This window comes from Eschrichtius robustus, chromosome 1 (genome assembly GCF_028021215.1).
Source record: "Eschrichtius robustus isolate mEscRob2 chromosome 1, mEscRob2.pri, whole genome shotgun sequence".
Taxonomy (NCBI): Eukaryota; Metazoa; Chordata; class Mammalia; order Artiodactyla; family Eschrichtiidae; genus Eschrichtius; species Eschrichtius robustus.
The window spans coordinates 183,561,893-183,577,064 of NC_090824.1; positions in this window are offsets into that span (position 1 = coordinate 183,561,893).

The following is a 15,172-nucleotide window of genomic DNA, read 5'->3' on the forward strand; positions in this document are numbered from 1 at the left end:
ATGCTGGTGACCTCCACAGAAAGTTAGTCACTTCTGGAGAGCAATAAAGGCCATCTGTTAGTGTCTACTGTATTCCTGTTAAAGGCTGGTGGGGACGAAGTGAACTTTTGATGTTTAATTCAAGCCCCTAGCAGCGCATAGTCTCTGCTTATCTGCAAATGGTATATGCTAGTGATTTAAAAGAGCTGCACAGGTGAGTGACTTCACACATAGGAGTGACAGATGTCCCAGGTTAAAGGAAAGCAGCTTGGAGCAAAGCACTTTGGAAGGAGTCCTTTTGATAAGGTTTTCAAATTACTGAGGTCACCTCTTGGTTAAATTCTGACTCTCTTCCTTATAGAAATCTGAGTTTTGAATTGAAGTAGTGCTCCCAGGAGTCAGGCTTTGATAACCTGTGATTGTGGGAAAAAAAACTTGTTTCTGTGTGAATGAGCTAGAAGAGGTGAACAAAAAGCCGTCGTTTATGGAGGGAGGTGGCTCTATTCTGGGGGAGTGTTTTCTGAGGCTTTCAGAACAAGTGGCAACACATCACGTAATTTCTGCCAGGGGACTTTTTCCTCAGGCAGAACCTAGTTTGAGGAGGAGATTTCAGAGAATAATACACTGACATCTCAAAGAACTGGATTCTAAACCTTGCATTAGATATTAGGATCTCAGTTTCCTAATCTGAAAAGGGACAAACTTGGACTAGATCATTCCAGTGAAAATGGGCATATTTTTCTCTCAGTGATGAGAGTGAAGGAGACATGATTTGGAACTTCCGAGATCTTTCTAAACTCACAAATCCGCAGCGCTGCCATCAAAAACATGCTAAGTAGCAAAGAGCCATTTGCTTCGAAATAATGAAGGAGGATAGCTGCTGTGCCATTTTTTTGGCTAAGAGACAAGTCTTGAAAGGGAATGATATTTATGAAAAGGAACAACATAATGGGATCTCAGGTTTTATTTCTGCATTGAATATGTTTGTATTATAGCCATTAAAATTAGGTTTCTCCCCAAAGGTGGTTTCCTACAGAAGGCATCTACTCTGAGTGGTGGATAGCATTGAATAACAATGAAGTGATGACATTTTGGCAGTGGTTTCTCTTCAGCTTCTGGTAGGCTAATCTTCAAGTGAGAGCCTCTCCCATCTGCTGTGCTGAGTAGCAGGAACACAGACAAGAAATTAGGAAAAACCTCCCGTTAAGCAAAACTATTCTGGGCTCACCTACTCTCTACATCACTAGAGAAAGTGCCGACAGGTTCTCAGAAAGAGGCAGAATGACTGCATCTTCCCATGCCTATGCCATCTCAATAGGTATCTCTTCTGCAAAAACATTCCGAGTATCTTAGAAAGCAATGGACTTGGAAATTCTATTTGCTCATTCTTCATTTCGGTGTAATCAGCGCATCCAGATAGGTAAAAATGACACATGTCTGGAGAACTGCATTGCTAACACAACCAGCGCAGCCCAGGCTACTTACTGGTGCTCACAGCTTAGAAGTAGGTGCATTCCTGCCCAGCAGAGCTGTAATCTAAACTGATAAGACAGAACACTGGAGATATGTAAGAAAATCGTCTTCAAGGTCCTTCTAGAAAGCTTCCACGTAAGCCGGGATTAATGAATTAAATGGGAAATGAATTAGCAATATGGTTCTTTGCTCTTGCCTTTGAGCTGGTACCACAGTCGTATTCCAGGCTCACCTCTACTAATTTTGCAATTCTTTTCTGCACTCAGAATTTCTGTTTTCCAAATTTTTGACCATTTATATGAGTGCCTAGTCTTTACTTCCAGGCTGGACTACAAATGTCTTGAGGAAAATTGCTCTCTTCCCCTCCTCTCAATCCTTCAAGCTCGGAGACGGTGCTCTCATGCACACTCAATACACAGTTAATGACTACTCGTCAGCAAAGCCTGCCGTATCCTATTATCTCTCTGTAGCTCAGTGACTCCGAGATGTCAGTCACCTGACTAGGGCCATTCTAATTGAGGTTTCCATTGATCTTCAGTGAAATGAGAAAAATGAAGGCAATGTAGATAGCTTTTCATAAAGCTAAATTTATTCTATTTAGAGGACTAGCATATTCTAAAATGATGCCTTGTTCCTACCTTGGTATTGATATGTCCTTTCTTTTATCAAAATAATTGGGATGGTAGACAGTAACTACCTGTTTGTTATTTCATATTCTTTGTCGACAAAATAAAAATCTCAACAACCCTATGCTTTACTCCCATGTCCCTTATCCCTTCTTAAATGTTATTAGTCCAAGAAACGCAAAAGCCTGGGAAGCCTGCTTTAGAGGGCAGGACTCCTGATTTTTGTTTCTTTGTTTAAAACCATGTATGTATCATATGTAGCTTGGGTTGATTTTTCCAGTAATGGTCCCTCTTGCTGCTGCCAAATTCGTTTTTTCTTAACATTGCCTGCGTTCAATGAGTAGAAATTCACTGATATCTACACCTCTGGGTAGACCCTTCTGACAATGGGTCGGGCTGGGCTATGTGATTTGCTTGCACCAGTGGGACAGCAGCAAAGCTGACACAGACATTGGAAAAGTGTTTGCACATTGGGCTTGACCTTTAGCTACCCTTGAAGCCCTGCCTCTGCCAGGCTAAGGTGCCCAGGCTAGCCTCATGGATGATGAGAGGCACGTGGCCCAGTGCCCCATATTATCCCAGTCAACACCCAGCCAACCGCCAGCCGTGTGAGTGAGGCCATAGGGACGAGCCAGCCTCACTGTCAAGTGAGTACAGTCACGTGACAGAGCCCAGCAGAGACCATCGGGGCAAGGCAAGAATGGCTCAGCAGAATAATGAGCTAATTAAGGGATCTTTGTTTAAGCCACTCTGTTTTGGGGCAGTTTGTTACACGGCAATAGATAACTGACACAGGGACTCAGTGCCAAGTCTTCAAAACATTGTGAAGAATATCTGAGATTATCTTGGATGTATAGGATATGACAAAATCCTTTGGCTAAAAGTGAATTTGGACTCAGAGATCTCTCTGCTCTTCAAGAAGTGCATGTCTCTCTCTCTCTCTCTCTCTCTCTAAGATCTTCTCCAGAGCAGGAGCCCAGTACAATGCCTGGTTTTTAGGATCAACATCTTTTGAACAAATCCAACGCCTAGGATCAGGGCCAGCCTAGTGGTAGGAATGACCCACAGCCTGTGATTTGGAGGTTGTAGGAAGGGCTGCCTCTCTGGTCACATCTCCTTGAAGAACACTTGAAATTTCAGCCTCAGCAATTTGTTCTCTGGGCTGAAACTGTGCTCCCCATGAGGCCTTTAAAAAATTGCAAACATTCCTGGCTTGGTTAGCATACTTCCCCTTCCCAGGAATGCAGTTATCAGATAACTCGGTCACCAAGGGGTCAAAGTCGGGGTGAGAGTAAACAGCAAAAGGGAGAAGCAATGCTGAAAGAGGTGACAAGGCCCCAGTGACCAACAGAGTGCTGAGTCGGCTCTGCTTCCTGGGGAGAGCCCCAGCCAAGAGTGGAATGGCTCCACCAAGGAGAGGAGCAATGGAATCTGCCTGGCTTTGGACTGTTGCCCTGGGAGTGAGTTGGTTGGATGTGAGGACAGATTCATCACCTCTCAGTATTAGCATTTCCCTCGGAAGGCCTTCTCTGCTTCTTTGTACTCTGAGGCAATATTTTTCAATACCTTTGTGGAGTGCACAGCAGCCCTACTCTTGGTTACACTTTCCATCATCACAGCCCGCATGTCTCTCTCTACTTTTCTTAGACTCTTTGGATATCAAATGGTTTTGCCAACATGCAGAGCTCCAGTGGCTAAGGGGGACAGGCCGGTGGGATGCATGGCTGGCTGCTGCCAGATTTCTTCTTTCTGAGCATTATCCGAGTTTAATGAGTTGAAACTCACAAGTATAATTAGCATGAGGCTTAAGATACTACTCTCTGTACATAATTGAATTTAATTTACAGCTTGAACAATTGCATTTACATGTTCAACCAAATGTTTGTCTTTGTTGGTAAAAGTCTCCATCCGTATTTACCTAGGAAACCTTAGCAAGGCCAAGGAGGATTTGTAAAGAGCTAGGGTATTAGGGCTTCTCTTTGCTTAAATTGGAAAGTGTGTTTGTAAAATGCAATCCTTGGAAATTACCTGAAAGACTTTAGGCTTTCTGATGTGAGACACTTATCAGCTTTCTAAATGTATAGCCTTAAGCCTTAAAAGAATGCTACTCTGTTGCTTAATACAGCAACTTGGAAGTCTCCTGGGGTGAAAAGTACTTAGCATAATTAAACTGCTGACTATTCTTGAAGAGGGAAGGTGGGTTTTGCTTTAAGATTACAAGTGGCATTTCCAAGCACTTTGAGTGGAGGCCATCTTGATAGTCTAGGGTATCTTGCAGTCTGCCATCCTTGAATTGCTGGCATAGCAAACTAAAAGTGCTTGTAAGAGTCAGTGTAATTCCATACACATGTTCCCCAGGGTACCCCCAGACATAGATGAAATCATCTCTCCCCTCCCTCCTCCCGTCCCTTCTTTAGTAACCGAAAGCAGAGCGTGAACAAGACAAGTGTTTGCAAAACTGAGTTCTTCTTTCCCAGGCATTTGGAGCGAAGACTCTAAAGACCTATGATCTCATCCTCAAGCCCCCCAGGCAAACATGGAGGATCTGCAAGGCTTGGCCCAGCGCAACTGCTGTCTTTGGACTTCAGCCGAGACTTCTGTACTGTTGGGCTTTCTTTGTGTCACTGTTTCTCACAGTAGAGGAATGTACAGATAGATCCTCTTTCCAGAAAAATAATCCGTAGATTCCAGTGTTGAATTATAATGTTATTTAAATAGTAAAGTACCTAGGCTTCGAAAAAACCTGCAAACAAAATAGAAGCAAACCTATAAAACCAGTGACATTCAGATGAACAACTTTAATTCAAAGAGATGCCTGATCTTGTTTTGCAGGAACTGCATCACCTTTATATCAGTAGGAAGCACAGCTGCCATGTTCTGCTCACACAGCCCTAAGCTCTCAGGAGAGCACATGATGACACAGTCCTTGCCTCACCTTACTGTGTCAAAATCAAAGTGAATTTTTTTTTTTTAAAGTAATACAATTTTTATTTATTTATTTATTTATTTATTTATGGCTGTGTTGGGTCTTCGTTTCTGTGCGAGGGCTTTTCCCTCTAGTTGCGGCAAGTGGGGGCCACTCTTCATCGCGGTGCGCGGGCCTTTCATTACTGCGGCCTCTCTTGTTGCGGAGCACAGGCTCCAGATGCGCAGGCTCAGTAATTGTGGCTCACGGGCCTAGTTGCTCAGCGGCATATGGGATCTTCCCAGACCAGGGCTCGAACCCGTGTCCCCTGCATTGGCAGGCAGATTCTCAACCACTGCGCCACCAGGGAAGCCCCAAAGTGAATTTTTAATTTGGTAGCACTCGGAGCCATTGGTCTTCCATGAACTGAATGTCCATTTATGTCTGAAGTCTGCCTCTGTTCTTTCTGCACTAACCCATGACAATGAATGTCATAATGCTTTAGCAGAGAATGAGAACAGGGGGAGGGAGAAGCTGTTGGTTGCCCAGGCCAGCAGACCACTCCCCAGGAAGGTAGCCCTGACTGAGTGAACACGCTGCGGGCTCCAGGGTCCGGGGGCTCCTTGGCATCTTCAGAAGGGTGAGGGGTTTGGAGGGAGTGATGCCGGACATACCCCCTCTTGGTCAGGGCAGCTGTCATAAGCACACATCTGAAAACAGCCTATTGTCTCGGCAGAGGCCCGTCTATTCCCCGTGACAGCAGAAGGCAGATGACACTATCAGGAATAGCTTCTCTTTGCTGCAGCTGAAAGCTGGTTTACCCCTGAAGACCCTTACAGTAAGTCCCCTACATATGAGTGAGTTCTGTTCCGTAAGTCCAATTTGTTCGTAAGTCCAACAAAGTTAGCCTAGGTACCCAACTAACACAATCGGCTATATCGTACTGTAGTGTAATAGGTTTATAATACTTTTCACACAAATAATACATAACAAACAAACACAAAACATAAAGAAAACTTTTTAATCATACAGTATAGTACCTTGAAAAGTACAGTAGTACAGTACAACAGCTGGCATACAGGGGCTGGCATCGAGTAAACAGGCAAGAAATAAAGATACTGTATACTGTACTCTGTACAGTACTATACAGTAAAGTACACAAAAGCACAACTACTTGTAGAGGATGCACACACGTGACAATGTACACCAGATACGTGAACTAACTTACGTGATTAGACATGCGAACGCACGTTCATACGTTTGAAAGTTCACAACTTGAAGGTTCGTATGTAGGGGACTTACTGTATTGCCTGTGCTCCCCATAAAAAGATGGTGCCCACTGACCCGTGGTCACTCCATGGACCACAGTCTTGGAAGATGGAGTCCTCATCTTTCTGGAAGCCCAATGCCACTTCCGACACTGCGCTGGTCCTCTCTCCTGCAGCTTGGAAGTACTGCCCCATCTATGCCAACACTCATTTGCTCTTTCTGTTGCTGACACTTACTCGCTCCCTGGGCTGACCTCTCAGTCACACACTTGGGAATCTGGTTCTTGGTCCCCATCAACACCTCTAATCCAGTCAGCATGTCTTATTGTTTCATTTGTACTGCTGGTTCGGCAACCAAACCTTGAAGCTCTCAGACTCCCTCAGCGTCAATGGCCTTTTATCACCCCCTCACTTTAGCCCCCTGCTCAGGTGTCTGCTGTGTGTGCTTTGCCATCACGCAGAACTCTTCTGCCTCTGAAAGCTTAATTTTCCATGTCTTCCTCTCTGGCCATAAACGTCTACCTTAACTCTCACTACTCCTGATCTTTGACCTCATGCATGCAACTCTGATTGCTTTAATTTATTCCATTCTACCACTTTATCATAACTTTCCAACCTTCCAGCCTAGACTACTTGGACCATTGCTTCAAGCACTTGTTTGCCAAAATTCTCAGTTTCTTTGGTCTATTATTCTTCTGTGACACATGCTCCATAAAACTCCAACTCCAAGTTAGCTTAACTGTTTGACTTCTATGTTTCCTTATATCAAAAACCTCTCAGGCTGGTGATGCTGATTTATAACCTCAGTTAGACTCAAAGCTGCCCAGTAATCTTTATATATCTTTCTTATTCCCCACAGTGCTTATTTCAAACCTCATCTCTTCTCAAATCTTCTACCTCTCTGCATGCCTTCTCATACTTTTAGCAGGGAGCTATATTCCTATTTCACTAAAGTAAATGGAATAATTTTCTAGAACCCCCCACTATTTTCTGCTACCCTACCTAAAACTTAGCTGCATGGGCATCCCATTCTTTACTTTTTGTTTCCTAATTTAATAGAAGAGAAGAATTCACCCAGCTCCTCTTCACTCCCACCATGCTAATCTTAGCCTAGGGCTGATTTCTCCACCACTGCTCTGGATCAGATCTCTTGTTGCCTCTCAAGAGATGTTGTTGTTCTTCAGTTACCCCTTTGTCTTCTACAGCTTCGGCCCCTTCCTTTCTTTCTTTCTTTTTTTTTTTTAACATCTTTATTGGAGTATAATTGCTTTACAATGTTGTGTTAGTTTCTGCTGTATAACAAAGTGAATCAGCTATATGTATACATATATCACCATATCCCCTCCCTCTTGCGTCTCCCTCCCGCCCTCCCTATCTCACCCCTCTAGGTGGTCACAAAACACCAAGCTGATCTCCCTGTGCTATGCAGCTGCTTCCCACTAGCTAGCTATTTTACATTTGGTAGTGTATATATGTCAATGCTACTCTCTCACTTCGTCCCAGCTCACCATTCCCCCTCCCCATGTCCTCAAGTCCATTCTCTACGTCTGCGTCTTTACTCCTGTCCTTCAGCTCCTTCCTTTCTATTGGCCTCCTTCCATTACCATTCAGATACATTCAAGTTTATCCTATATTCAAATAAAAAAATAAACTTCCACTCAATCTCATGTCCCTTTTTACGTATCACCCTATCTTTCTCCTCCTCTTCACAATTAGATCCATTGAAAGAGTTGCCCACTCACCTTGTCTTCACTTTATCTCCCTTTTACTTCTTACCTCATGTCCTTCTGGCTTCTACACCCATCCTTGTACCAAAACACTCCTTGCACCTGTCTTTCTGTCCCTAAATCCAATGCAGGCTTCATTCCTTATCTTACCATCCTCTTTGCAGCACTGGAGACCACTCTCACCTATTCAACACTCAACCTTAGCTTCTGTGGCTCTGCCCTCTCCTGCTTTTCTTCCTATCCTTCTGGCTGGTGTTTCTCAGTCTAATCTTCACATCTGTCTCTTTAGCTTTGGAGGTTCTTGAGATTCTCTCTTGGGCCCTCTTCTTTTCTTACTTTAATATGTTGTACTAGGCAGTCTCAGTAACAACCATGGTTTCAAGTTGCTGAAGAGCTTTGGAAGCAGCAAAGATGGTCTTGAATCCCAGCCAAGGGAATGCCATTCAGAGGTGAGTAATTTCAGCTCTGAGAATATTTTCAGACTCTGGGCCCAGACTGAGGGTTATACTTGGAGTGACCCACTCAGAGGCACTCTCTTAAAGGCAAGAGAAACTAGTGAGACTTTTGGTGATTGTGAAAGGCTGAAATGACATATTAGAAATGTAGGAGATCTAAAACTGTGGTCTGTTTTTCTCATAGGACATTTATTTAGTTCTGGGATAGCATGCAGTGTGGTGAGTTACAACTTCTTAGACATTTCTGCAATTGATAGTTGGGGATCTATGTCCCCTACCCTTGAATCTGGGCAAGCTAAGTGACTGCTTTGACAAATAAAATACTGCAAAAGTGATGCTGTAACAAATCCTAAGTCCAGTCTTTAAGAGATTTGCAGCTTCCATTCCCTGCCTCTTAGAACCCAGACTCTATGCTGTGAGACTATCCAAACAGCTCCATGGAGAGGCCCATGTGGAGAGGAATGTCAGCCAATAGCTCCAGCTAAGCTACCAGCTGACAGATATCACCAACTTACCAGATGTGAGTAAGCCATCATGGAACCAGAATGATTAAAGACACAAACCAGTAGATTCACAAAACTCAGAGGGCCATAAGTAGAATAAATACAGAGAAACCACCCCTAGGTACATCACAGTCAAATTTCTGTTAAACAAAAACAGAGGAAAAAATCTTTAGAGTGGCCTGAGGAAAAAACACATTACATTTAAATGAGGGACAATAAAATTGATGGTTGACATTTCAACAAGAATCATGGAAGCCAGAAGACAATAGAATAACATCTGTAAAATGCTAAAGTAAAAGAAAAAAAAAAGCTAAAGTTCTATGAGAAAATGGCAGCAAAATGGAGATCAAAATTGAACACAAAAACAAAGGCATTTTCAGACAAGCAAAAGTTGAGAAAAATTTTCTCCAGACAACTAGAACTGTCAGAAACATTGAAGAAACTTCTTCAAGCTGAAGGAAAATGATTCCAAAAGGAAGCACAAAACTGGAGGAAGAGTAAAGAACAATAATAATATCTGTGAGTTAACGACACATAGATGTAAATTATACTCCATAAATAATGGGTCAGTAAATGGAGATAAAATACCAAATGCTTGCATTGTTTGGGAAGTAATAAAAATGCTAATTTAAGGTAGGCTATTGTAAGTTAAGGCTGCAGATTATACAATGATGTACAACTAAATAATTAAGAAAGGAGAGAACATTAGAAATATATTTGATTAATCTGAAAAAAATGAAAGAAGGGAGCAATAAAGGAATGAAACACCAGAAGGAACAAATTGTGGAGAAGTAGAATTGAGTCACCCCCCAGAAAACTCACACTTAAATCAAGTCATTTAATGAAGCCAGTGAACACTTACAGAGCAATTGTGAAAACTGATAGTCATCTGAATTCACTGGGTGGGGAACAGTAAATGCAACTGGCACTCACTCCTGCTGCACTTTATTAAGTTGCATGCACAGCACCCTGCTATGTCCATTTGGATCTCCCAGACTGGAACTGGCTGCCTGAAATTAGACTTTCCCTAGCATCATATGAAAATCTCATTGTGGAGCTCTTGTCCTATAAATATTTGTCCCCCAGTCTGTGTGCTCTCTCTCTCTTCTCCTCAGTCTTCAAAGATCACTTTTGCTGTTGGGTCTGATCCCTTACCCAGGACTCCCCTTTGCTTTACATATGCCTGCTTGAGTACGAGACTTTTAAATTCCTGTGACTGCTATCTTGTGTATGGTAACTACTGACATTCAACACCTTAAAAAAGGGAGGGAGCGGAATGCCCAGCTGGCAGAGTGGCTTCATAACACAAATGAAAATAAGTAAATAAACAAATAAATCAACAGGATGATAAACTTAAATCCAATTATATCCATAATTACATAAAAGCCAAGCAAAGATTGTCAGACAGGATAGGAAAAGCAACTACAAACTCTTCATAATACTTAGGACATAAGATTGAAAAAAAAAAAAAGATGGAAAAAAGATACACCATACAGACACCAACCAAAAGAAAATTAATGTACCTATGTTAATATCATATAAAGAAGGCATAAGACAAGATATTTTGTTAGAGGTGATGATTAAAAAGTCAATTCAAGAGAAAAAGGTATAACAATTCAACTTGGCCCAGTAACAAAATTCAAAACATATAAAGTAACTATTGACAGGATTTTTTTAAAGAAATAGAGACATTCTCAATCTAGTTTAAAAAATAGCCAATGAGGAGACAACGCAGGGTTTTCACAGTTACACTTCTCACAGGGTTGTACGGTTTCTGCCTCCCTTGAGCTAGGCTTGCATTTCTGAGGGTGGGCAGTCCAGAATCTTCCCCCCATCCCAACCTAAAGGAGAAAATCATGCTGATTGCTTCCTCCTTGGCTGTCAAGGTGCCTCTGGGCAATTTTCCATTTTGTGCCCTGAGACTTGATTCATACACACAGGGATGACCCCCTTTGGGATTTCCTCACCAATTTAGCCATTACCATCCATTAATGCCTCCATTTAAATGAGTTTATCAAATTAGTTTTGTCTCCTAATGGGCTGGAATTCCAAGTTGGTCAGCTTTTGCAGAAGAACAGTAGGAACTTAAAAGGATGACACAAGATGATGTTTCTCAGACCAAGGGAGAGACCCATAGCACAGGTGTCCAATGGTTTTCCAGTGACTGTGTGTAAGACAACACTCAGCCGCCGAGTATGGAAGCTGGTCTCTTTAAGTCTCTTTCAATCCTTTTCATTAATCAAAGAGAATTTCTCTTTTTAGTTCTGGAGAGTCCTTGGCGTTTCTGTCACCCTCATGAATCTTCCACTGAGGCCAAGAAAGTTGTCTTAGGGTCTGGGCAGTATTATCAATATTCCTTCATTTTTTATACTCGTTAACTGTTGTCACCATGGATTAGTGGTCAGTGGTACTAGTTTTTCATTAATTCATTTAGCCAAAGTAGGATAGCCACTTTGTGCCAGGCATGTCATTCTAAGGAATTTGAATTTTCTCCTTGAAGGGGTTGAGGAACCACAGTGAGATTTTAAACAGAGGAATCGTTTGACCAGCTGTCCTCTTCGAAAAATGACACTAGCTGCTTCTCTCTGAACTTTTCATTTAAAAAGAAAAAACAACAAATCTATCAAAGTGCTCTGAAATTGGTGAGAACCAAAAAAAACCCAAAAACTCTCTTTTCTCACCCTTCTGCTACCATCCAGTAAAGCACAGCTGGCCATCCTCTACTTTCTGCTCTTAAAGAGTGCGCCAAGAAAGATGGTCCAGACAATGAAAAGTCATAGTTGCTTGCCTGCACCTTCAGGCACCTGATTACTCTCTATCTGCAGCCTTTGGGAAGCCGACTCAGCTTCTCCATCTCCTTGGAGGCTGACGTAATCCTCTGAGGTCTACCTCCTCTCGTTTTGTAAGTGAGGAAACAGACCGCCCCAAGGTGGTAGAGTCCAGGCTCAAGCAGATATATTCTCATTTTGGTTGCTCCTTCCAAAACACCACAGGGCCACTGAAGAGAAACGAACTATTGTCCACCTGGGACTGAGCGTTATGGCTTCTTTCCACAGTGTTGCATGACCAGGATCTCATCCCCTTTGGAGACGTCACCTACTGGCTTCCCTTAATGACTGCACTTTATCTTTCCACTCCTCATCCACGTTAAAGAATAACTTTCTTTTCACTTTTACCCTTCAAGTGAGTCTTGACAGTGATTTTTCCTACCCCTTTCCAGTAGGGTTCAGTGGTAATGTCAAAACCTGGCTGTAATAGACCTACTTTGGTTAGGCAGTGCTTTTCTCTCAGCATCTTTAGACTTCATGACAGACCTGGCATTGTAGGGTGGATGCTCTTTGCTAATATGTTTTCCCCTTTCATTTCCGCTCCTCTGAGAAACAGATTATCACTAAACTAAATGCCGTGAGCAAAACTTAATTCATTCCGCGAATTCACATCTTTAAAACAAGCAATGATGGGAGAGCTATTTAAAATGAAATAAGAGCTGAATCTTACACAGTGAAGAAGAAGAAGAAGAAGAGGAAGAGGAAGAGGAAGAGGAAGAAGAAGAGGAAGAGGAAGAGGAAGGAGAAGGAGGAGGAGAAGAAGAAGAAGAAGAGGAAGGAGAAATGGGCTGACATTCCTCTCTCAGTGTGAAGGGATGAAGATGGATTTGATTATCTCACCTGGCTGGTGTTATTTCATTTATTCTTGCTCCCTATCGTTTTCTTTTTTTTAAATAGCTAATATGATACCATAAGGTCTGATGTTATCATCTTGATTTCTCCCTTTAGGAAAGTTGAAGAGCCCCAGGTTAAAAAGTCAAAATCACAGTTCAAAATGTTCATATGAGGCTTTAGTCACTGTGCTCAGTCATGTACGAATGCCAGCAGTAACTGGAGACTCAGGACTGAACAGCTTACACTTTTTTTGAATAAAGTAAATGGGTTCCTAGTGTGATCTGGATGTGAAAAGAAGACGTGGTTATTGAACGTATTGGTGCAACATCGCGGAATGTAATCTCAGATCCATCCTCCTGTCCAGGCCAGCCGTGTTCACACAAAAGTGGGGTGTTTGGGCCCACGGCAGTTTCTTTTACTGATTAAAATATACACATGCACTGACACAAAGCAGTAGTTTCTGCTTCTTCCCCTTTATTCTAAGATGATGGCTAGCATCAGTTTAATATTTGCGGTTTTCTCCTCTCCTCTGACCTGGCTGGGAGCAGGGGAAGGAACTTTCCATAATTCTTTCTCTTAATTACCAAACACCTGAAAATTCTCCTGTGATAAAGACCCAGACAGCAGCCTTGAGCATGAACTATATTAAGGGAAAACTTGAAGGAGAAAGGAGTGAATAATATAATGCAAAGAGGAACCAATCCAGGGAACTAGAAATTATTATTCCAAACGCTGGGAGCAGAACAGTAAGGTGATGCAGGAAAATGAAGGCAGGTGGCATGTGCCTTGTGGCTGCCTGGCAGGCAAGGAGAGCGGGGAAAGAGAACGTGGTCAGTGTGGAGGAGCGCAGACCTCTGCGGGGAGGAGGCCCCGAGTGCTTGGTCCAGCTCTTGGTCACTTCCGCTGTGTAGGAGACTCTTGGCTGCTGCTTTTGTTCAGGAGCTATAAGCCAGAGAAAAACTAAGGAGCAGAAAGTGAAGATGTATCAGCCTCTGATGGGAGCAGGGAGGCAGTGATGGGCATCTCACCCTGATCCTGGCTCCAGAGATCTAAGAACAGCCACGAAACAGGATGGTGTTCTTGAGGGCTAAACCCCGTGCCGCCTGGCTGAGACACATGTCAAAAGGCTGGCCAATGACAACGTATGATTAGTAGTTGCAAACAGGATACCCACCCCCCACCCCCCCAATCCCAGCTGTCCCAGGGCTCTCCACACCATCAGGAAGATTCAGAGGGAGGCAGATGATCTCTCCTCTCTTTGGAAACATTGGAAGAAAATCTAAGAAATTACTTCCCATCTGATCCTTACCACTGAATGCCCCACTGATGAGGATAAGCGAGGGACAAATACATTAGCCCCCTTGTAAAATGGCTTTTGGAGAAGTCAGATCGGATCCACTGAGCCCGATGATCATTACAACCTGTAATCAGTGAAACCACACTTCACAGTTAATGGGACACTTGCTTATCCTCATCCAGCTCAGGGGAGCCGTGTGTGGACATGGTGTGGAAGGAAGAAAAACATTCTAGGCTGCAAAAATGCTCCGTCTCATTCCGTGCAGGCTCGAGGTCAGTTGGATTTTATTTCTCGGGCGTTGTTCATACTGGTGGTCCTACTAGCTGCGGTGAGCCAACTGAGCTGGTTTGTGGAGTGTGGGCTGCAGCTTTTGGCTTCCAGCTCAAGTCAGAGCCCTGGGATCTGGCCACTGCTGAGAGCAGGTCTCCCTGAGGCTTTGTTACCAAGGTGAACACAGGTAAGCACCATGAACCAATAAAATGCAGATGAGGGCAGTGGTCATGATCCGATTACCCTCCAGAGTCAATTTACAGCAAATTCAATGCTACTAAATCCCAATGCTGAACATCTAAGGAACCCCATGGGCTCTGTCCAGAAGGAAGATAGGATGATTTAGTAACCTGCTGGAGGCCAGAAAGGAATTTGTCTTTATGAGAATAGGCTACACAGTTTAAGGTCTCTCAACATGGGCTTCTTAAGGACATAGCATTATTTCTCTCTGAATCTTTTCTAAATTACAAAAATTTTCAACTAGAACAAAAGGAACTTTTCCTGTTTTTCAGTAGAATTCCCTTGCCTTTGATTTCTAAACGTTGGCATCTGGGATAAAAATCAGAGCATCCCCAGTACAACGGGCAGCAGAGCAGGCTTACCACCCTGTGGGCGAGCAGGAATGGATGCCCACTTCCTGCTCTGGCTGAGTCGCCTTGAGAAAGTGCACCTCAATAAACACTTTGGATAATAGCAGGTCCTACCTCTGAGGGTGCCTCTCAGGGAAAAGGCCCCCACCAGTGTCCGCAGTGGCCATCAGTGCCCTTTGACAGCTCTAATCATTAGGAAACTTTTTTTTTTGTTAAGCCCTCATCAGCTTTACTATGCCTCCCACCTCTTCACAAAGGAAACATGAATTTTAAAATGTCTTTGCCCTGGAGCAAAAAGCACTTGGATATAAATACCGTATTTGCCAAATTCAGATAAAAGGTTGATGTGTATTCTTGAGTGGCAGTAGGAGCCAGTGTGTCCCATATAGGCAAACTCAAATGAACACAGCTGGAGTC